Below are 23,288 nucleotides of genomic sequence, written 5' to 3' on the forward strand. Positions count from 1 at the left end.
GACAATATTGTGCTCTCCATTTTACAGTGCCGTCAGAGTTCCTTCCTATTTGGCGACGCAGCACCCCTAGCAACTACAAAAGACATTTTCTTAGGAAAATGGTGTCACAACCAGATGCATGCCTTAACTCATTGTAAGCTCCCTTTTTTTTTTCTCTTGAATGTTCCTAGGGTAGTGTGAAAATATGCATGCAGTTTCTAATTGAAATACTGTTCTGCCTAGAGTATTCATTTAAGAACGTTCCAGTTCACGACGATTAAAGATGCTTAGGCTTATGATTTCACTTTAGAAGATGCACCCATAAAGGGGTACTGACATGAAAACTTTCAGCTGTCATTTTTTAAACGTCAAATGAAAGGCCAAGCCCTAAAGAGACTCGGAAATGTACTTCTCAGCGTTAGTGCACCTTGAAACAGTAACCTCAGTGTGTTTTTGAAAGCTAGTTTCGATGCCTACTGTAACCCGAAGTCAAAACTTCCGGTCCTGCACTCGTTCAAGAGAGCGTGATTAGCTGCTCTGCACCAAGGCTTCATTGGTGACACACAAGCGGCCATTTCGGAACTTCTGGTGCCTGACATCATCACAACCAGCAGGGCTGCTGTGTGAAGTCACCAGGATTCGTACTGTACACTGGTGTCGAGCTAGTGTCGATGTCAGTAGGTGCGCCAAAAAGTGATTTTGATATCAAAATAAGATATCTCAGTAGCATCTGCTGAAACTTGCCTAGAGCCATCTCTGTATACAGGAGATCTGCATAGCAGCGTAAACACATCTCGGAAAAACGGTGTCAGTACTCCTTTAAGATTTTGGCATTGTACGTTTTTTTTTAAGCAACACAGGCAGTGTTGGTTAAATGCTTGTTATAGTTTAGTATTAACGAGAAATAGCAGACAATGATGCCAAGGAAAGTATTGGGGAGTTTATTGGAAGCAATTGTAACGTGAATATGAAGAAAAGTGGATAAAAAGATAACTTGTCGCCAGCAGGGAGTGACCCTGCGACCTTTGAATAACGTGTTCCGAGGCTTTACCACTGAGCTATGGTGGCGGCCATCCCTTCAGCCACTTTATAGGGTGTTCATGGTTGTCGTTCTAAGACATGCCTAATTCAGTCAAGGGGCCAATAGAACGAAAAAAAACTTGAGAAGCAGCAAATGCATCAGAGTCGAGTTACTGTTGAAGTATTATTGACTTCAATAATGTCTAAAATTATGATAATAATACCTGGCATGTTAACGTCCCTAAACCACAATGAGGTACTATAGTGGAGGGCTCCAGAAATTGTAACCATCTGGCGTTCTTTAACGTGTACCTACAAGGCACAGTACATGGGCCTCTACCATTTTGCCTCCATCTAAATGGGACCGCCGTGGCCAGCATCAAACCTGCGACCATCGGATAAGCAGCCGAACACCATAACTGCTATACCAGCATGGCTGAAAATGTTAAAAGTTATAGCCGCCAGTTAAGAGGTAGATATTAATGAGGGCACCTATCACATAAGTTATGTTACTGAAATGAGGAATAGTAGTGGGCCTGCCACACTGCTTTTTGGCATGGCAGTGATTAGTGGAAAAAAAAAGCCTCACTACCACTACTCAGTTATTGTGCACTGCTGTCAACCGGCTAAGTGGGTGGAAATTGAGCATAGGATAAAGCTAGGGAGCCCTAATTTGGAAATTACTTTGTCAAGAAGAGTTACATCAAAAGCCTGTCCAAACCCAAGAATACGGCACTCAGCCAACGTGCTCAAGAATAGAAGCAACAGACTGAATATACTTGATTGGGTGACCGTCGAGGAGGACAATTAAATGCAGATCACAGCAGGAGTGGGTGAAAAGAAAACTAGCTGTAAGTGGCAATTAGATTGCTACTGTGGATAATGTTTGCTGTTGATTCATCCCAACTGATAAATATAATATAAAATACGATACATTCAATCATATTTCTACCCCGCCCACAGTTCTAATGTCGCTCTTTTTCAAGAGTGAACTCTGCCACACTGTTCTGGAGTAAGCAATTAAAAGAGTCTAAAAAAAAGAAAAGCTCAGTCAGGAGAACTTGTATTGAAAGGGTCACTGGTGCTCATGCTCACACAAGTGTCTTTCGAGGTAGTCCTGGCACCCAAATGTTTCAGGGCATAAAGGGCACTGGTATGGCTGATCACCCAAGTGAGTGCGCAAGTGAGAGACCAATGTGAATGAGTCTGTGAAGGCCTGGTGGCACAAGTGGCACTTCTACAGTTGGTTGCTGGGATGGAGGCGCTGGTGTCTCTTCAATGCAGACACTTGCGTGAAGCACTGTGGGCACAGGAGGCACTGATACGGTCGTTCGCCCGTGTGAACCCTGAAGTGTTTGTTCAGATCTGATGATTGATAGGTTTCATAGTCGCAGTATGCACAGCGGTGGCGACCAACATTGCGTGCTGAAGCGTTGGTTTTTAGTTTTTTGCATTTACCACTTTCAAAAGGCAGACAATGTAGACATAATCAGGATATTAGAAAGAAAGGAAATGAGAATTTTTAAATTCTATTAGTTATTAGTTATAAAACACGCTTGATGTAATTAGTATAGATATTTTTCATCATACCATGACAAATTTCCTTTCATATCTTCAGTGATGACAGCTAAATGATGCACCAAAGACGACCAATAGAACAAGAAAATGAAAATATAAGTTTAAAAAGTACTTGGAGGATCAAAGACTATGTTTAGGTAATTTTGATGTTCTTAAGCAGTTGCATCAGCAATGAATAACGTTTGCAGTACATAAGTATTGAAGTGCGCTCAATTGCCCACACTAAAGGCCTAAACAACAATAGTGCAATATGAGCCCAACAGGTAAGGATCAAATCATAATGTGCACAAACAAACCACTAAAATGATTAGTTGTTCAAAGGCAAGGTGATTACAAGCTACAGTCGTTACGTTGTGTTGTATACTCTTTAAAAAATTCAGACAGCAGAATATGGCACTGTAACATTTTCCACGCAACGGTACCCTTGATATTTGTGGACATGTACCTAGGAAGAGAATGAAGAGCACAAATTATTGATTAGCCACCTTATCAGGCCTATGAACATTGCTAGTATATTTTATGAAGTTCTGAATTGCACTGGAGTTTAGAGCTAGCCATTTATTACATGCTTGTTTGTCTAGCAAGTATTTTCTCCATAAGTCATCAAAGTCTAGTATTTCTCTACACATCATCTTTACACTAACACTGCAACTTTTAAAAGGTTATCTCCTGAAATCTATTTTTAATGTGATGCTACTTATCTAGGCCTGAAAGATTGAGTTCTTTAGCTAATAACAAGGCATCTACAGTCACTATTAAATCAATTTGGTGGTTCTCAGCAGTTGAATTCAACACTTCATGTTCCTTTTCAGGTTCACTGGACACTACCACTGGTTTTACGTGCCCATACTTGGTTGCCGAGTTGTTAATTTACTTGGGATTCATTTGCATGTACTTGCACCGTTAGCTCGTTCATTCATATTTAATTTCTCATTTGAGTCAACTTTAGATGAACTTAAATCCCATTTCTTAACACCTTATCAAACCTGATTATTCATACACCCCGACTGCACCGAGTCCAGTAAGCCTTTCGCCTGCTTGAAGCTTTTCTCACATCGCCCACCGTCGCCTCAAAGAGCTCACTTGCCACTGGATACCATTCGAGTTTATATTGCCTAACGCCAGATTTTCACAGCTCCCAACTTGTTTGCTGCCATAACAGAGTTTGTAGAGCTACTAATGCTATATAATTTACCACAGACTATACATGCTGCTTTTCTTCTTCTTTAAAAGCTCGCCCCGCCGCGGTGGTCTAGTGGCTGAGGTACTCGGCTGCTGACCCGCAGGTCGCGAGATCGAATTCCGGCTGCGGCGGCTGCATTTCCGATGGAGGCAGAAATGTTGTAGGCCCGTGTGCTCAGGTTTGGGTGCACGTTAAAGAACCCCAAGTGGTCGAAATTTCCGGAGCCCTCCACTACGGGGTCTCTCATCATCATAGCGTGCCTTTGGGACCTTAAACCCCACAAATCAATCAATCTTCAAAAGTTCTTTAAAACAAGTATCCCATGTTTTCCAACCTTGGCCGAAAAAGTGAGTATGCATGCCAGAACAAATTTTGCCTTTTGTTTTTTTCACAACATGCTTTATTATAAAAACTGCACAACATTCTATGATGAGGTAATAACAGTCACTAGCTTTAGCAAATATAAACAGTTAACTGTGCCATCATAGAAAAAAGTAATTTGTGAATTGTCTGATGAAGGTCCTTTAAAGGCCAAAATCGAAAGTATCACTTCAACTACAAGAATTTCGCTTTGCTTTGGTAGAACTCAGCCATACAATGATACGCGGTGCCTGACCTCCACGCGTTCGAGCCCATGGTATGTTTGCATGGTCTGCTTGTGCAGACTTTTCTTATCATGACACCTGCTTACAAAGCACATGCCATGAGGCTGTGCACAGCTCAACACAGTAAACCCTGCATGTAAATTTGATCACTGCTTTTATTCAGTTTCTCAGCAACATGTTGCGAATCACACGTTACTGGCCAGTCAGAGCACTTCACATAAGTGGCCTAAACAAGGCAAATAAAAACTAATGATGCAACAAGGCAAGAGTTTTTAAAATCTCACTGTATAAACAAACAATTAGAACACTATTCTTGTGGGATTGATAAAATTGGTAGAAATGTCGAATAGATCAAATTAAGTAGACTCCCACAAGACAATAAGGTACACCGCTCGTACAAATGACAGCACTCGCCGCTTTGGCAACACATCCCCAAAATGAGCAGAGGGCCATATTTTGAGCATCCAAAAAAGAAACTTAAACAAAAAAGAAATGATCTTTGGCACATCACAACAATGAGATCAAATGCAGGCCCAATCTTTCCAAAAAAAATCTGTTAGTAGCCACATTAATAAAAAGCACACCTTGCTATGGGAAACTTGTTCATATGCATTATTATAGTGCACTTCATTGCTACAAGGCACAAATATGATGCCCTGTGTACCAGTGGTAACAAGCTTTATGTCCTGTATATATATCCTGGCTTTTCAATTGATGAAAATGAAGTGGTTACTAACCAGACCAAGCCAGACTTGGTACGTACTGCAGAAGGTACTGCTTTTGGAATGCAGAGAAACTGTAGTGCAACTTGTTGCCACTATTTGAAAAAAAAAAGTTATGCTGATATAGCATTTGAGAGAGGAATTATAATGTCACTGAAAAATAGAGTGACGTCATCACAGTCGGGGTAATCGCATTATGCTGACATCAAGATCCTGATATTGCGATGACAAGGGCTTTCTCAAGAACTAACCCCAAGCAACTAAATCGCACAGAGAGAAGTTTTCCAGTTGACTCGGCCTGGTTGGTGTCATCACTCTGCCACTGCTCACAAGCCATTCACCCTACTGCACAAGTGCGGTTACTACTGGGGTCACGCACACGCAGCTACGATTCTTGAGAACCAAGACAGAGTCACTTTCATTCTCAACTCATTTGTTTTCATAACAGCTGCACATCAAGACTGTCGGCAACTGCACACAGTTTTAGTGCATAAATCTCTGCATGCTACAACAATGCAACCACACAATTTTATTTAAAGAAAGACACACGAACTGTACACATTGATTTATCAATGATTTTAAGGTACCGTAATGTCAACCTAAAGCATTCAGTGCCAAATTGCACTTCTAAAAAAAAATCGCCAGAAAATATACAGAAGCTGTGAAATGTGCGAGACTTGAATTAGTATAGGTCAGTATTTAGTGCGTAGAACAACACTAAATTATCACAGCAGCCCATGTCTACAGCCATTAACATGGACGGTATGGTAAGGGTGTTTTTAAAAAACATTTCGTATAGAATAAGCATCATCATAAGCAAGGCACTATGCGATGCTTGGGACAAGGAACACTACCCTTCGTATTAATTATTTATGCTTTACTAGAAGGGTGTCGTGAAAGTGTGACCAGAACTTTACTTGTTTCTTTGATAAGAGAAACATTAGAACAAGTGTGATAAAAGTGTACTGATGTATCCATTGTACAGAATACTGAAGATATAATATACAAACAACAATAAGGTACAGGAGCAGTGGATGACCTTATTGCACTTCAGAACTGTTCTAGAAAGAAAGGGTGTTGCAACGAGAAAATGTTTTCATTTAAAATAGATTATGAGCAGTCAGTTACATGTCCACGCTGGAGACATTATAAAATACATCACAATACAGCTTAACTCATACACAACACAAAATATTTCTTGTACTCCAGCCAAGCAGGACAATTCTAAATGCAAGCAAACAAACATTAAAAAACATAATAGGTTTCCCTTCCACACACATCTCTTATTGCAAAAGAATAGGTAACCGTCTTCATGAATAAAAGCAAAATGACCACGTGATAGATCAAGGACCCAGAACAAGAACACCACTGAACATAACTGACATTCACATCGATTTTTGATTCAGGTACACTTGTGGGATTAATGGTATTGAACGGAGATGTGGTTTCCAGTGGCTTTCACAAAAGACACCCATGTCAATGCTGGCTAATCAGTACAAACACACAATTATCTCCGAGATTAAAAATTATGGCACATTTGGCTGGTCAGTTAAGAAGCCAAAACACAGAACAAGGTTATTCAACATAGTAACCGCACTTGTCTGCATGCACGCCAATACCGTAGCGACATATATGAAGCAATGCTGTTACTACTAGACCAAAACATTTGATATCCTCCACAACTCAGCACTGCCATGGAGCTCTCCAATAATGAGCCAATGGATCCTTTGCCGAAAAATACCCAAACAAGACAGGCTGCTTTAAGATTGTCGCTGATATTCATGCTGACTTTCGTGTTTTTTGAGGTAGTGTTTCTTCCAGAACGTCTCTGGGCACAAAGAGCACGGATACGGTCGCTTGCCCGTATGACCGCGCACGTGACCGTGCAGTACAGACTTCTGCTTGAAGCTCTGGGGGCACAAGTGGCACTCGTACGGTCGCTTGCTGGTGCGGACGTACAGGTGAGTCTTCAATGAGGATGTTTGGGTGAAGCGCTTGGAGCATATGTGGCACTTGTACGGCCGCTCACCAGTGTGAACCCTGATGTGTACCTTCATAGCAGACGATTTGTCAGTTCCATAGTCACAGTGGTCACAGCGGTGGTGGTGCGCCTTGCGCAGCTTCTTATCGTCTGTAGTCGCTGAATGCGATGTAGTCGATGAGTTCACTGAATTTGTCTGTAGTCGCTGACTCCAGGACTTCAATGCTGCAAAAAAAAAAAAAAAAACAGGCTAGGTTACACAGGTATTGCTATTCACTTAAGAAGATTGATCATTGATATGTGGACTTTAACGTCCCAAAACCACCATATGCTTGTGAGAGACGCTGTAGTGGAGGGCTCCGGAAGTTCCAGGATCCGTCCAGTAAGAGCGGAGCTACAAAAATTGTCCGCATGCTCAATCGTATTCCCTCTTCTCTCATCCTGACAAAGGGGCTGGAAGCTAACCAAGGAGGAATGACATGGGGGAAAAAATGCACCAAATGCGCCTCGTGGCTTTGGGCATTTTTTTTTCTTTTTTTCTTCAAATGTAGGCCTTTTCAGTGCGATTGCATGCACGGATGGACAAGTCACAGTTGCATGTACGGGTGGACAAGTCACAGCCTCCCGCGGCGGGCCCAGTAATGACCGAGCAGGCGAAACTCAAATCGTCCAATGGCTGATACCAGGCCTGGGACGTAGTAATTTTGAACCTGCAGTGTCTGTTGTTGTGAGAATAGAAAGCGATATTTAGCCAACTCAAAATTTATTGTTAATTCGAGGCCACATGCTGCTCTATAGTATTTGGCCTGCGTGTTCTCTGGACCCTCGACCGTCGATTGGCAGCGTTTTCTGACTATGCCAAAAAAGTGTTGAAGGGGCCCGTTAAATTATGCAGTTCCGCACAACAACAGCACTCAACGCTTACAGCTTATGGCATACTAAAAAAGTGTAGAATGATTCAAAACTACCTAGGAGTCCTTAGTGCACGCATCTAAATTTTAAACAGTTTTTGCATTTTCCCCTTTTGAGATCTAGAAATTGCAGTCAATTATGAAATGCCACACAAATTTTATGAAATTTATGCTGATGAATAGAAGTTCCTGAAAGTCTGCTGAAGGCAAAATGAGAAACAACGCGTAGCTGGTAAACCTCAGAGATTACCTCAATGCAATTGCTAGGAGGACCAGGTCAACGACATATAGGTTCATTTTAGCTAACCATACAATAGGTATCCATAAAGTAAGGGCCATATAGCTATAATGAAATATTCTAACTAGTAATACTAGCTGTCGTGGCAGCTCTACTTTCATAAAAACTAATAGCAATGAAGACATATTAATCTAATTTCGATCCATCGCAAAAGAGACGCTTTTCGTTTCCGAGGCACGCATTCTCAACACTCTCTGCACCCCTGTGCCAGCAAACATACATAACATATTTGACGCTTTTGTTGCTCAGCATCTGCAAACTAGCCCTGCCAAAATGCACGTTATCATGATGTCAACACTGTTAACCGAGCTTGCAAACTCTACTCCCTGCATGTACCTGAAATCGCGGTCAGCTTTGCTAAATGACAATTCATCTATCATTGTTAATGTGAACCGTCTCTAGCTGTCACTAATTACATCGCGAGTGGCCTTCTCCGAGTGTTCACTGATGAACCAACAACTAGTGGATACCCAAAACTACTTTAGTTCACATGGAAAAAACCTGAACATGGCCTGGCATGTCTACAACCAAAGGCCAAAGCGAATAAATAATACAAAGAAGACGAAATTCGGGCAGCGTTTGCTAAAAGACAATTTTCATTGATTTTTCTCATTTTCAGTAGTTATATTGTTGTTAAGTAATGCTTGAAATACGTAGATCAGCGAATGCTATGAACTTCACTCTTTAGGAGCACCTTAGCAGAACACAGTAATAACAAAGTAATAACAAAGTAATAACAAAAAGGCACAAAGAAATAGTGATGCTACAACCCATAGAGAGAACAAATAGTACAAGAGAATAACAGAAAAGATGAAATACTGCTGCATAGAAAGAAAACCACAAAAGGGATCAGGCACAAGTATGCAAGACTATTAAGACATGCAACCGCTTGGAAAAAATAATGTTACAATGAAAAAAAAATCTAGGCAGCAGGAGTTCACGATGAAAGGTTTCTCATCAAACACTGACATCAGTCTCTCTTGATATTTGGTGACAAACCTGTGAAGAAAAGAAAGAGGGAGGAAAAATTACGAACAGGCATAAATATTAGGCCTACAATTCTGTATTGCACTTAAATTTCGAGCCAGCTACGTAGTCACAATTACAGTCTTCACGCTAGTAGCTATTTTCGTTTCACAGCACATACCACAGGAATTTCGGTAAACTATGATTCCTCATCATATCACTTTTGCTTTAACATTACAGCTTTAATTTTAAAAGCTATCTTTTTCAGTACAGGGTCTTCTCATTTTTGCCTAAAACTTCAAAACACTCAAAGGCTTCACACCCAGATCCTGATCTAACACTGTTTATACACACTTTGATAGAGTTGCAACCATGTGATTTGGACACATTCTGCTTTGCTAACGAAATATCGTGTCAGAAAATTTAACAAATAATTTTGTATTCCGTGTACAATGAAGAAAGCAACAGGTTAGCTCAGCAGAATTGTAGCCCACGCAAAAGGAGTAGAATTATTTTTCATGCACCACGAGCAGCACTTACGTGGTACAAAAATAAGAGGTGTTTTCCACTATGCCAATCTAGAAGGCCAACCTGACAAAGACCATGCTAACCTGCTTCCTTTGGTACCTTTTGCAGTGCTATCAGAGGACAGTGGTGTTGCTGTGTATTTTCTAGAACTCATTGAAGCACCACTGATTACCCTGCAATGTACAATGACGAGTGCATAAAGGGCAGAAAATTTTCTAGGCATAAAACTTACCGTTTGACAAGCATTTTTATAGCCATCATTGTGATTGTCGTCGTACATATGTGCGTATACGGCACAGGTTTGCCAACTAATTCATGTTCATGCCTACTAGCACAGGTTGGCCTACTAGCTTTAGACTGCTCTACTTTTCACCGTCATGCCAATGTAACCATAAAGCCTCAATATGGGATTGATTAGTCCAATACATGTGTAAAGTGATTACATCTGTACAAATCAACCTGGTAGACATATAAGCTAGCTGTGTACTTTTAGAGCTGTTCTGAGCACTGCTTAAAGCACCGGCATTTATTTTCCTTTTGCGCACAGCTCATGTTCATCCCATTGGCCAATGCTAAACAATTTGTTCATGAAAAATCTGAAATTAAAATATTTTTTCAGCTGGTCTTTAAATGAGATGTGTACATTTAAATGACTTCAATGCTTAAATCTGAGCATTTGTACTGCAAGGATTGGGCCGTGCAATGGAGCCGTGAATGTACGGTAAGCCATTGCTGGCTTATCCGTAGCCACCATTCGTTGACCAACGTTCTCCAGAGGAGTCCAGCTGCCAAAACATGCTTCCACATTTTCTAGTCTAACTCCAATTGCCACTGACATCAGACAACTTCGATGAAATTCATCACACTAAATGTGTGAAGTCTTTTTTTCCTTGAGAGCCCCTTAATACAAAGGCTCTCTGTCTTCAAGTCTTCGGTTGTAAGTTTTGCGTGCATGCTGTAAAAAAATTTGCCTTTTTCCAGCACGCTCATGTGGTGACGTCAGGGAAGCACAGGGTGTCCCCCTCATGGAAGGCCCAGGCCCAGCCACCCCAACTTGCTGGTTTCTGCGAATAAAGTTCAATCCTCACCCCCTCCTGCAACATACCATGTTATCAAAACATTTACCGCCACTCATTATGAAAAATATGACAGCAAATTTTGCTACGAATGAGAAAACTTATCAATTGTCACTGCAAAATTTAAGTTTTTGAGAACACAGATAGACAAAATGAGATACACACAATACAAACACCAATATTACAGTGCTGTAAAATACTAGTTTTACAATAAAACCCAATTTTCTTAAAATTTAGCTTGAAAAAATTGAAATAACATTCATTAGCACAGCTGTGATTGCACAGACAAAATAGGCGGAACTGTTTACTAAGTGAAATCAAGCATGGTTCTGAAAAGACAAGAAACCCTACAAATACAACCAGCACCATTTTCTATTGTCATAATAAGTTACCTAATCGAAGATGTACTTACTGTTCATGCATACAGTAGAGAAAATAAACATTAATTCTAGTACCTCTGAGCACCTAAACATCAAAATCTAATGTATATCATATTTTTTAGAGATTTCGATTGTGCCAAGAATTTTATAAGAAAGAGACATTCCAATTAACTTTATCATTGAAATGCATAACTTATCAGCTCTATGACCGAGCAAATGAGCCCCTGCATGAGCACATGGAAGATCAAGACAAAGGGTCATGCCGCGATTGTTAGCGAGGATGATTGAGTCTTGCTGACAGTCACTGCAGTGCTAGACGATATGTCATTAAAGGAGTACTGACAAAATCTTGAAGGTGAGACGACTAGTGGGATAGATTTTTGTGAACGCACACATGTCATCTACAAAATATCTGTGACCAGCATTCCCTACAACATATTTAAAATTCATTTTAAAGTGATCAGTGCCACTTAAGTGTATACAACATGGACCCTTTCACGATGTAAAGTCCAACTTGGTTCCAATTTAAACACGAGTGCATGTTGGATGCCATGCTCCTTGCACATGCCATCCTGCCGTTGTTAACGTGGTGCTCACATGTACACGATATGTGAGGCGAGTGTATCACTGCATTGTGTACACAAAAGGCCAGAAGTGTTTAAACAAAAACTACACCAAGTCCCACCCTCTCTAAGTGCTCTCTGAAAACCAAAGTTATAACTGGGTGCCATAATAATTCGCCATTGTATGCTCAAACAAACGAAGTTTTCAGCTGTGATAAGTCAGTTGCTAGCTAAATATAGCAACCTAAAAACTAAGACGTCAAATTTTTGTGTCAATTATCCTTTAGCGCTTCGTGGTCCAAAACCTTTACCGCCCTATCGTCTAGTCTGGTGTAGAAGTAACAGACTCGGAGCTCAAGCAAAATAAGCTTACTTACTTTTATATACATGTACTGCAAAAATATGCGTGAACTAATTATGAAAAAAATTTGTCCAGCAATGCCCGACCACGAATTGCTATGGCCGCGCTGCAATGTCAGGTGGGCCCGACAACAGACCGTAAAGGGTTAACGACAACAAACACTGTCGCAATCAGTGAATGTGCTGTGTACAGGCACAGGTTGGTGAGCAGCACATTGGTTTACACAGTCCAACAGTAAAGAGACTTGCCCTGAACAAACATGCCACATGGTGCAAACACTAAAACAGCATCACGACATGGTAACAACTGCCATGTTAGAGAGATTGTATCAACGATGAGTGAGAGAGTCACAAAAAAAGGGCCAGCAAATAAAAATAAAAAGTTACAAGGGAAAAGCAAAACTTTATTCTCAGAGCAGTCAATGAGTGTTATGATGCGACAGGAAATTTCAACTAAGAAGGTCATGAGAATGTGTTGGCAGCAGAAAAAACTATGACGTACGGTAGGTCTAGGATGACCACATGCTGTACACACAGCCAGAGATATATGCTGCGTACTAGAATAGAAGGCATCACGTCAGAAATACAGGTAGTCACTTTTTCTAGCTTACAGCAAATATTCTTGTAAATGAAAGAAACGGTAACCCCAGTATAACATGTGCTATTGTGGCAACTGCAACATGAACAACACCTAGCAGCTGAAATTGAAGCCTTGAGAACGTTATAGAATATTCAGTTCCTGCAGCTGGAACTACACTAATCAGTTTACCCTGACAGTGAATTCTCAATGACACTTAGGTGACCACCAATGAGTGTATGAGCATCAATATATGTCAAACAGCCTCCACAGCACATTGCCTTTGAGGTGGCTCGAAAATCGCACAAGGAGCTGGAACTCTCAGTTAAAAGCATGCAATATGGCCAACAACACCACAGTTGAAGCCAACAGGGATGTTGTCTCAAGAGCATCACATATATGTTGCACAAAACACTGCAGCGACCACAAGAATAGAAAGAAACCTAAATGGTTGCATCTGAATATATTGTCATCTCCCTTCGAATTTCCCACATTTGCATAAGTTGAAATGCCACAAGAGGTACACGTACAATGCGCACTTCGTTATTTTTTGGGTAAATACAATATTTCAGAACTGTAAAAATTAGTGCACTTTTTGCTTCAATTTTCACAATAGCTGCACATCCAAGAATTATATATCTGTATATTATTTTACCAAATATTGACCCACAACACTGTCGCAATACAACTCCTGTGCAAAAACAAAAGAAAAAGATAGACACTCATAGAATGCAATCACATTGATGTGAATTCACATATATCTCAAGCTAATGAGCAGTCAATGTCAAAATGCAATTCTAGAGATGAATATTCTCATTGTAAGAAGGCTTACTTGAGTCTGATCAGCACTGCAAATCACAGCTTCCTACAATACTTAATAAAGGAAAATATGGTGCTACGATCGTTGAGTCACCACGAGACTGATGGGTAGTACACGGACTTGCTCAGCCTTTGTGCCGGCGGCTTCAAACACACTTGTGGCTTCGTTTATTGTTGTGCTTTAGAATTTGTTTCAGATAAAACAATGGATCGTTGTGAACTTAATGAGTAGATTTAAATTAGTGAGCCGGCAAAGGTCAAGGTGAAGTGTAACCTCTGCGTTGAATTTAGTCTTGCAACTGAGTGAATGCAGCCACAAGAAACCAAGCAGAGCGAAAAGACAAAGTCTAGACAAATCTTTCTACTACTACCAATAATTGCCATGCTGGCTAAGTGCCATGTATTTTAGTATCTGTTACAATGGGACAAGCATTCCCTGTGTGTGCTTATGGGAAACTACGCTGCAATCTACTGGATGTCATTAGGCAGGCAATAAGTCTGTCACAAGCTAGGTTGAATGAACTCGTATGAGTGTTGTGAAAGCACTGTTAAAACTGGGCATCCTAAGGTGCAATGAAGTGCAATTCTTATTGAGATTTTGATTTCGTTCTGTCCTCACCAGAATTTTGTGCAAGTGTGACCAAACTACTGTGTTGTTCCATGAGAAATACAAATCTTAAATGAACAACAAATGGCAGGTCAGTGTTCTGATGTGTTTCTAATAAAAGTACCATGAGAAATATTATACAAGATGATGGGAGGCATCAACTGCATTTCAACATTAACTTCAATGAAAGCTCAAGGAGCATGAAAAATACCCCCATTCACACTCAAACTGGTGCCTCAATTTGCACAGCCATCAACTTGCAGTCCTTTGGAAACACCGACTCCTTCCTGTAAGCTCACACACAAGAAAGCACTGAAGTCTTTCTGTGACTCTAGACAAAGAGGTCTTTCACCAGCAAGCATACAAGCACTTTAAAAAAAATAATATGCAACAACCTTTCTCAAGCTCATGACAACGTTTCTTAATACAAAGAAAAGTTCATATATGCAGAAATCTTAAGAAATTAAAAACGACCCATATGTAGTACCCAAGCCAAAAGGAATCCCATACAAGTTTCTCATGAAAGGCGTGCATGAAAAACTTGTATGGGTCCTTGTCAACTTTCGTCAAAGGGATCCAAGAGAGATGTACGAGGCCTTTGCTCTCTGCCAGAGAGCCAAGCAATGTGCGTGCATTTCGCCACTTGATCTGTTAGACAAGAAAATCCACTATTTCACGTCGCGCACATGATTAGAATTGTAACCCAATCTTTTTAATGCTTTCCTGTATCTACATATGCTTCTTTTCTTCAATAAAATGTTCACTTGAGAGTCGGTGCCTCTCCTAGTGTCCCGATCCGGGAATGAAATAAATTTTTGGCAATTGAGACTCTTTCTTTCTGAGAAATCCTTATGGCCTTGAGGCTACACGCTACAAAGAGGTGGTTGTCAGTTCCCCTTTCTTGCTCTTTCCACCTCTTTGTGAGATTCTACAAAACCAATTTCCAGTATGCTACAGTAATCGGCCAACAAAGGATTTGAAGTTGACCATGTAGAGGAGTGCGAGCTAAACATCATGAACCTAACTTTTTTGGAGAGCATATGCTCGTAGCACACATTCTGGTTGAATGATCGATTAAGAACTCTGCAAGAGGAGGCAATTAAGAAGGATATCTAATGTGGTCAAAGAATTTCATTGCGGGCACCTTGATGCCCTGGCGACAATACTGAAGCAGTGCAAGGACTGCCCCACATGTGTTCTTTGTAGCCCTACGCAGATCGGCAATGCTACAAAGCTCCCGAAAATCAGTAAAACGTTCTTTTACGATAACAACAAAAAAGGATCCAACAGGACAGTTGTTCTTGAATGGTCACTGACATTCATGCTGACCTTGCTGATGTCTCTTGAGGTGGTCTTTGCACCGGAACTTCTGATGGTATAAAGGGCACTGAAATGGTCGTTTGCCTATATGAGTGAGCAGGTGGCTTTTCAGTGCACCCAACTGTGTGAAGTTCTGGGGGCATAGGTGGCATTTATAATGCCGCTCACCAGTCTGAACCAGAATATGTTTGCTTAGGTTACCTATATAACAAGTGCTATAGTCGCACATGTAACACTGGTGGCAGCCCCGCTGACGTGGCTTCTTCCCACCATCTGTAGTAGCTGCAATGCTGGCCATCATTGCTGCACAAAGGAAACAAGATAGGTGACTCCATTTAAATTATGGAGTTTTACTAGTCACTATACAGTTATGCCACGTCTAAGTTAAAAAATGTGGGTAAACTTAGACCTACCTAGGGTCCTTATATATACACTTAAATCCAACAAGTGTTTCAGAATTTGACCCTTATTTAAATCTAGTGACTAGCTCTAATTATAAGAGACCAAAGAAACAAAATGAGACTAATGCTCTTCAACACTAAATATTTTTTGAAAATGCTTTAAGGGTAATTTATGAAACAAGGAATGGCAGGTGAACCTCATACACTTGCTCGATATATGGTCATTGAAGAGGCTGATCCTGAATTGGAAAACTCAGATCGACGTTTATTAATGTCCACCTGCGTGTGGCAGTTAACCTAGCTCCGAATTAGCTACAACCTATAGAGATAAAACTGATGAGCAAAACAAAAAAAGATAAAATTAGGTTGTTTACAAAGAAAACCACAAAAAGGATCTGGTGCAAAGATGCAAGGTAATTGCAATATACACCCATTTCCAAGAAAGTAATATCACAAATTCAGCAAAAGGTAGGCATCAGGGATACACTACATAGTGTTCCCCATCTAAAAGTGGAATCAGAGTATTCTTGATATTTGGCAGCCTAGAGAAAAAAAAAGAAGGGAACGAAAATATTGCCAATTGTCGAAACTATTAAGCATACAAACATTACTAGAATATAAAATTAAGTTTTGTAAAAATACAACAACCTGAAAAAATGTAAAATTTTTTTAGGAAAAAAAGAAGAAAGGTGTCACACTCAAATGTCAGCCATAACAACACATTATGAACTCCACTTTTAATTATAACACAATCCTGGGCAAATACAAAATATGCAACATGGCAATGAAGTTGGAACGTTATGAAGACCACCATTAAACTCATTATTGGTGTCATATACATGCACTGGCCAACTTGAAATTATCACAACTCTACTGAATATGTATGAAAATGTTAGTCAATGAGGTGAAATGCTATTTGTACTTAATGATGCACAACAGCCTCATTGCCTTCAGCAATTATAAACAAGGTTTGTAAAATCAAACGACATGAACAGTTCTCAAGGGACCTAATTAATGTTGTCGGGGTGCTTCTCCTAGTGTCCCGATCTGGGAATGAAATAAATTTTTTGGCAATTGAGACTCTTTCTTTCTGAGAAATCCATATGGCCTTGAGGCTACATGCTACAAAGTGGTGGTTGTCAGTTCCCCTTTCTTGCTCTCGATAAGTTCCCCTTTCTTGCGATCGATAATTGAAAAAAGAAGTCATGCAGTGACTGCAACACTGACAAACTATAGCTGAATTGATGTAGAAATAAAAAAAAGTGATGGATCACAGCACTTGTATCATAAATGCAATGGTAACAATTTGTCATAGAAACCACATTCAATCAAAACAAATAATGAACATCATTCAGGCTCCATTTGAGAATTCAATAAAAGCAAATGAGATCAATTTTTCATTGAAATTATTTGTGGTCTTTCAGGTGCAAAGCTGCACCATACAGCTTGAAAGTGCCTGAAATTAATATGATTTCATACATCCCTAGAATAAACATTCAAATAAGTAATCACAAGAAATTAGCATCCTAAAAAAACTGAACTGATTTAGTCAACCAAAACACCGGCACACTAGTGATTTCATCAAAAAAGGTCAAATGCTGTACTTTTAAAAGACAGTGATAAAACTAGATATGAGAAAATGTACAGTGCTTTGGAATGCACAGCAACAATTTAGAGCTAAGTGATCTATTTGTAATGCTTATAATAGCTGCTAACATAGTTCATGATTAAATGATGTCCCAAGTGTTTCATCCTTATCAAAACTCAGCCCCTGCAGCCATAATTTGAAATGGCAAGGAAATTGATTGAGACTGACGCCTATTAATAAATTTCTCAGTAAAGAAGTCATGAGGGCAATTTAAGAGCCAAAGCGGCACCGATCTGCCTTTTAGATTTACTCTGTGCACATCTGCGATTGAAACAATGCCAGGTTGTTTAATTACGTTTGCAGTTACCAAAAATATACATTTAACGCTATCTCTCACTTTCAACTTCCTTGCAACTGTATAAAGATATTTTTTACATATCTTTACACATGCAAGCATACTCTAAAATAATGCTATAACAAAAACTATGCCACTCTGAATAGCATAAATGGTGGCAACAGAAATATAAATTTCTACTTCTTCAGTGGTGATGCTGAAATTACGAAGTCACAACAATGGCATTGAAAATATGCTTGGTAAAGGAGGAAATCTGGAAACGTAATGCCAAAATTACAATGCTACCTCGTAATTCCAACCCTCGCTCGCTACAACGTCATACATTTGGGCGGCACCTATAATAAGCCTACACAGTCCTTAATCAGTGAAAACTAAGTGCGCGAAACAATGAGAGGGCCAGAAGCAAGTGCATGGAGTTTCAGCGTACTTTTTAGCCAGCAAGGCAGAAAAATAAAGAAACACTTCGAAAGCAGCGAGGCCATGCTGGCATCTGCATGCTAAGATTTTGGCATGTAATTTAAAAGTGAAACTTTAACCTTCATTTTCCGTTTTATTAAAGTTAATAAAGCTATTATGCCAAGATTATTTATAATAGAGCTTCAATAAAATAATTTATCAGCCTACATTGATTCATCACTTTACTTTCTCCATGCTTTAAGGGGAACCAAAGATAACCAAGGAAAGATAAGAATAAAAAAGAATTTGAGAAATACCTAATAAAAGACACTTTTCTGAGGTTTATCTCAATTGAAGCAGTACCCTGAATAATGAATGATGCTTGCAATACATGGATATTAAAACACGGCTAGCACCACTCCCATCAAGTCCCTAAATAATAGAATCTCTGCAAAGTGAATATGCTAGAGCCCAGAGATAACACACACATGTGCACAATAGAAAAGATAAACTTATTTTGGATTCTAAGCAAAGATTGAAGAGATGCAAGATAACTACGAAATACAGCCAGCTGCTTAAAGTAACATCACATAATCAAAAAGACAACAAACTAAACACTTAGGATTTGTGACAATGCCTCCTTCGAACACTAATTGTCCCCGAGGATTTGGTGGTTTCCCCTCAAAAAAAAAAAAAACTAAGCAACAAATGGTTACCAATAAGCGAAATTTCTTGGCTTACCAATATCGCTTCTACATGAAGTGCACTTTTGTAGTGCATCTGAATTTCGCAATATCGAAGTTATAAACAGAACATTGTGTTGATTGTTTTTTGTGCTTTATAAGCCAATGAATATAAATATTGCTTGTCTTCCACTTTCGCCTAAAGATGTGTGTCATGAGGTCGCCGGGCGCGTTTTGTTTGAGTCAGCGGGATTAACACATAAAGCGGGGTACAGGGTGTGTGGCACAAAAACACGACCTTTGTTGCACACACACACACACACACACACAGACATAAAAGATTACACGCAGGAAAATATAGCCAACAATAAATAGCTAGGTTCCCAGAGCAAAGTATAGTACCATTCCTATACAGCCAAGTCCCACGCGCGTCCATATCCTCCAACTCAGCAACTAATGTATCTAGGACGAACGATATGCAAGGTTTCGGCCATTTACGACAAATATCAGTCGCGCCGACGCCTGAGCGTAGCTCACCACGTGCATCCGGACTTGTTCCTGCTGATGTGGAAAGGCCTGCCACAAACGCTCCGAAGTGTGAGGATGTATTTCTGATGCGGTGGTTGGACTAGTGCCGGCAGGTCCTGCGGTCACGTTCCAGGACCCTCTGGCCCGTGCGCCGTTGACGGCACCAACGGGTGTCTGCCAACCCAGGTCCGTTGAAGGTCGGTAGCGTGACGCTGACCTGTCCCAGCCACTCGCTGCACCGCCCGCCAGCTGGACGACAAGAGCGCAAAGACGGTAGCTCGCCCAAGTGGCAACTCGGGCGAGTTTCGACGCATTGCAGTCATGGGACAGGACACAGGCTGCCACTATCACTCGCCAACCTCTTCTCCATCGTGCCAACATTTTTCTCGTGCGCGCACTCCTCCAATATGGTGTCCCCGCGTGCACTTCGTCCTTCCCCTCCCAGCTTTTCTCTTTTGGGATCTCACCCTTTTCTTGTCTTGCTCTCTTTTCTTCACTTCTCTTGTCATCCCTGACAATGTGGCATGTGCTGGAAAGAATGCCTTCATTTTATCCCAGTATGTTGCCAACTATGCAACACACTATGGCCAATCTACAGTGCAACGAGTTGCATTGAGACATTTACCGCTACTTACTGCCGCAATTGTGCCATCATTGAGAAGCTGAAATTTCGAATAGACGCCGTTGAGGTGCTTCAGAGCTTCCGATCCTGGGCATCATTTCAACTACTAGAATTTCATTTTGCTTGGATGAAGTTCATTCATGCAAACATAGGCTAGAGGGAATACGCATGCGCAGGGTTTCCCTTCAGGGGGATAGAAGTGAAGGTTTATCCCAGACCCTCCCCTCCCCCAGGAATGTAGGCAGAAATTTTTGGGGGGACGAACACCCCTCAACTGAAGTGAGGGAGGCCCGGCAGATGTGGTCGAGTGTCATTTTGGGCTCTGTATGCCACCACAATAATAATAATAATAATAATAATAATAATAATAATAATAATAATAATAATAAAAATTGCGACGGGGGCACGAGCCTGGTGTGCCACCTCCTGGCTATGCCACTGCCCCCCTTCTCACCCCCGTGCACACACCCATGCTTTAAGGTGTCCGACGCCATAAGCTTGTGTTGAATTCCAATGGCATGGTCAAAACAAGATTTTTCGTTACTTTTAGGGTATATGTGTACCAACGGCAGAGTGAAGGTGGAAGTCAGGAGTTCCAAGGAGAGAACCAAAGTAGATTCAGAGCGGGAGTCACTGTGGAGCTACCCCATCGAAATTTGTAGAATGGAACAAAACTCGGCATAACGTAGTTCCTTCAACACATTTGCCTACTTGGGAGCACCGCGGTAGTCTCTTCTTTTGGTGGTAATGGTGGACACATGAATGATCGAGTCGACAAATCGTGTGGCATTGCTTGCGCTGCTCAAGAGCGACAGTTTCATGTCAAAAAATTTCCCACACATGCGATTCATCGGATAGTGACAGAAATGTTGAAACTACTGCGTATAAGCAGGAAATTGGCAGCCAATAAAATAACTGTATGCGAAGTACTCTAGACAACTCATCACTCGAAAAGATAAATCTTCCCTTTCTGCCTTGCCCCAGTGGCACGTATTCTGTTCCAATCACATATCCAGGGGCATCACTCTATGCCATAGTCGCATGCTTGCTCGCAGAGTCCATCGTCTGCTCCGACTCTGCCATTAGACCCGTGGTGTAGAGACAAAGCAAGCACCTACAAATGCAGATAACCTTGCATGGCGATACTGTGCTGGTAATGGTGTTGTGTATCATGGTACAAACTGTAAGCAATTGCTTGGGTAAATGCCAGCAGTTGAAAACGGTAACACTTGTGGATGAATTTTCGTCGGGCAGGTCCTCATGAATGCCAATTGAGTTGCCGAGCTCACCAGTGAGCCTTACTTGATGTAGCTCTTGATTCAGAAAAAGACAAAACTCACAAGAAGGCAGATTTAGGCATCAGATAAACTGCTCACAAATTGTGCCCTCACGATACTGCCCACATTGCAAGTAACACTGTACAATAGCAAACACTTTCTTCAAAAGAGAATGCAGATTGCCGAGGGGATACTTAAATATTGCAGAATTGTGTAATGTGCTGTTTGTTGAACCATGAATTTTGCAATAGAGTTTCAAGCAGCACCAGTGTAGCTCAGTTGTAAGAGTACTAGATTGCCATGCAGGGGGCCTGGGTTCGATTCCTATTTTGTCCTTAGTATACTTATTTCTTTTTATTTCACGCGATAGTCATTATAGACACTGGCAATGACAGACAACTACAGCGTCGGAATCAGAACTTGTGATCTGGTAACAGCTTTCTCTCCAAAAAAGTATCTCTGGTCCTAGTACAACCATGGTTAATTAATTAACTTTGTCAAATTTAATTATGCAAGAACACCCCATGCACTTTCTCTTTTTGGATGTTTACTATTGGAGAGCACCACGCATGTCATATTCGATAAGGCTTCAGAGAGGTGAGAACTGTATTGGAGCATTCAACATTTCCTTGTACAATATTATTTTGTATAATGCAAAGAGCAGTGCATGGGTCAGTCCAAATGTAAATTTTTATACCCATAATAAAACAGTCGCTGTGCCATTGTCAGCAACAACATAACTGCCGATTACTGAGCTGCAATCGAGTCCGCTGAACACGCTGGGATACAGGAGTGCATCGCTTGCACTAGGGGCACAAGGCTGTAACCATCAGCAGAGCTAGAGTTCAACCTAGCTAGGCTTTGTTAGTAATGTCAAGCCTTTGGTAGAGACCCCAAGTTTCTACTAGTCGTACTAAGTATGACCAGACTAGGTTGGACATGTCACATGACTGCCTGCCACGTGATGTTGTGATTTTGGTCGTGTGGCTAGTTGTTACATGGTTGCAGGTGAGAGCATGTCACATGACTATCTGTTACATAATTCATGGATGGCTTGGCCATGATGTCATGAACAGAGGTTCTAAAAAGCAAAAAAAAAAACAGGGACTCCACTATCGCGGCTTTGAAGACAAATTTTATCAATGGCAAAACAACGCGGTACAAACATCTATGTGTGTGAATAATGAAATAACCTGTACGTGATGTTTTGATGACATTAATGTGACATCAGAAACCTTGTGTCCCCACATGCTGGTGCTCTAATATGGTGCTTTCAGTGACCTCAGTGTACGGCAGGAACACTACCTATTACGTGATATTTCACAGTTTTAGTCACATGACTGCATGTTACGTAATTTTTAGTCATGTGACTAGATGGTACGTGATGTTATGCGATTTTTCTCCAGCAACTGGTAACACAAAGTTCCATTATTCTAGTTGCATAACTAGTTGAGCGATTTCAGTCCCATGAGTATTGCATGATATTTATACACATGACTAGTTATGCAATTTCAGTACCGTGACTAGTTGTTACATAATGTTACACGATTTGTTAGCCACGTGAAAGACTCAGCTATCATAGTTCTTGTATTTAATACCCGACAAATCGATGCACATGTTGCGGGAGCAAGGCAGAAACTGGAGAGGATGAAGTGAATGCGTGTCGCTCCACAATAATGATAATTACTGTTCACACTATCAGTGCATTGAAAAGCTCAAAGAGCTCTTCTCTTGAGAGCAGTCTTAACTGAACTGTGTTTAGGTCGTGCTTTGGAAGAGCCGACAAGAGTAACAGTCCACACGTGAGATACAAAAGGACCAAGAGGTGTGACCCGATATGCGAAAAAAAAAAAATAAATCATTTGAGCTGTCATTGTCTACAAGGGCTCGGCAGAAGAAGGTAGCTGCGCACTGGTGATTAGAATTGCACATTCAGGTGCGATGCAGAGCGAGGCCTTTTGATGA

At 40.8% G+C, this 23,288-nt stretch overlaps 1 protein-coding gene and 1 long non-coding RNA gene across 9 annotated transcripts in view; one reads left to right on the forward strand and one right to left on the reverse strand.

The window, feature by feature from the left end:
• The window catches only part of LOC119184053 (uncharacterized), a 52,220-nt gene extending 41,349 nt beyond the window's left edge, over positions 1 to 10,871 (forward strand). For 5 of the 8 annotated variants that reach the window (XR_012887676.1, XR_012887678.1, XR_012887675.1 and 2 more), the window contains 3 exons: positions 28 to 133; positions 6,909 to 7,048; positions 10,753 to 10,871. The gene's annotated coding sequence lies outside the window, so the exon portion shown is untranslated. Of the gene's footprint in view, positions 1 to 27; positions 134 to 3,389; positions 3,784 to 3,810; positions 4,108 to 6,908; positions 7,049 to 10,752 lie in introns of those variants that run through there. The other 3 variants (XM_075880575.1, XM_075880577.1, XM_075880576.1) reach the window with 3 other exon arrangements.
• A 2,806-nt stretch (positions 10,872 to 13,677) lies between these two features.
• LOC142776614 (uncharacterized) overlaps positions 13,678 to 23,288 on the reverse strand; it is a 52,821-nt gene continuing 43,210 nt past the window's right edge. Inside the window, exon 3 of the long non-coding RNA XR_012887680.1 lies at positions 13,678 to 15,776. This is a non-coding gene — a long non-coding RNA (uncharacterized LOC142776614). The remainder of the gene's footprint in view (positions 15,777 to 23,288) is intronic.

This window comes from Rhipicephalus microplus, chromosome X (genome assembly GCF_043290135.1).
Source record: "Rhipicephalus microplus isolate Deutch F79 chromosome X, USDA_Rmic, whole genome shotgun sequence".
Lineage (NCBI taxonomy): Eukaryota > Metazoa > Arthropoda > Arachnida > Ixodida > Ixodidae > Rhipicephalus > Rhipicephalus microplus.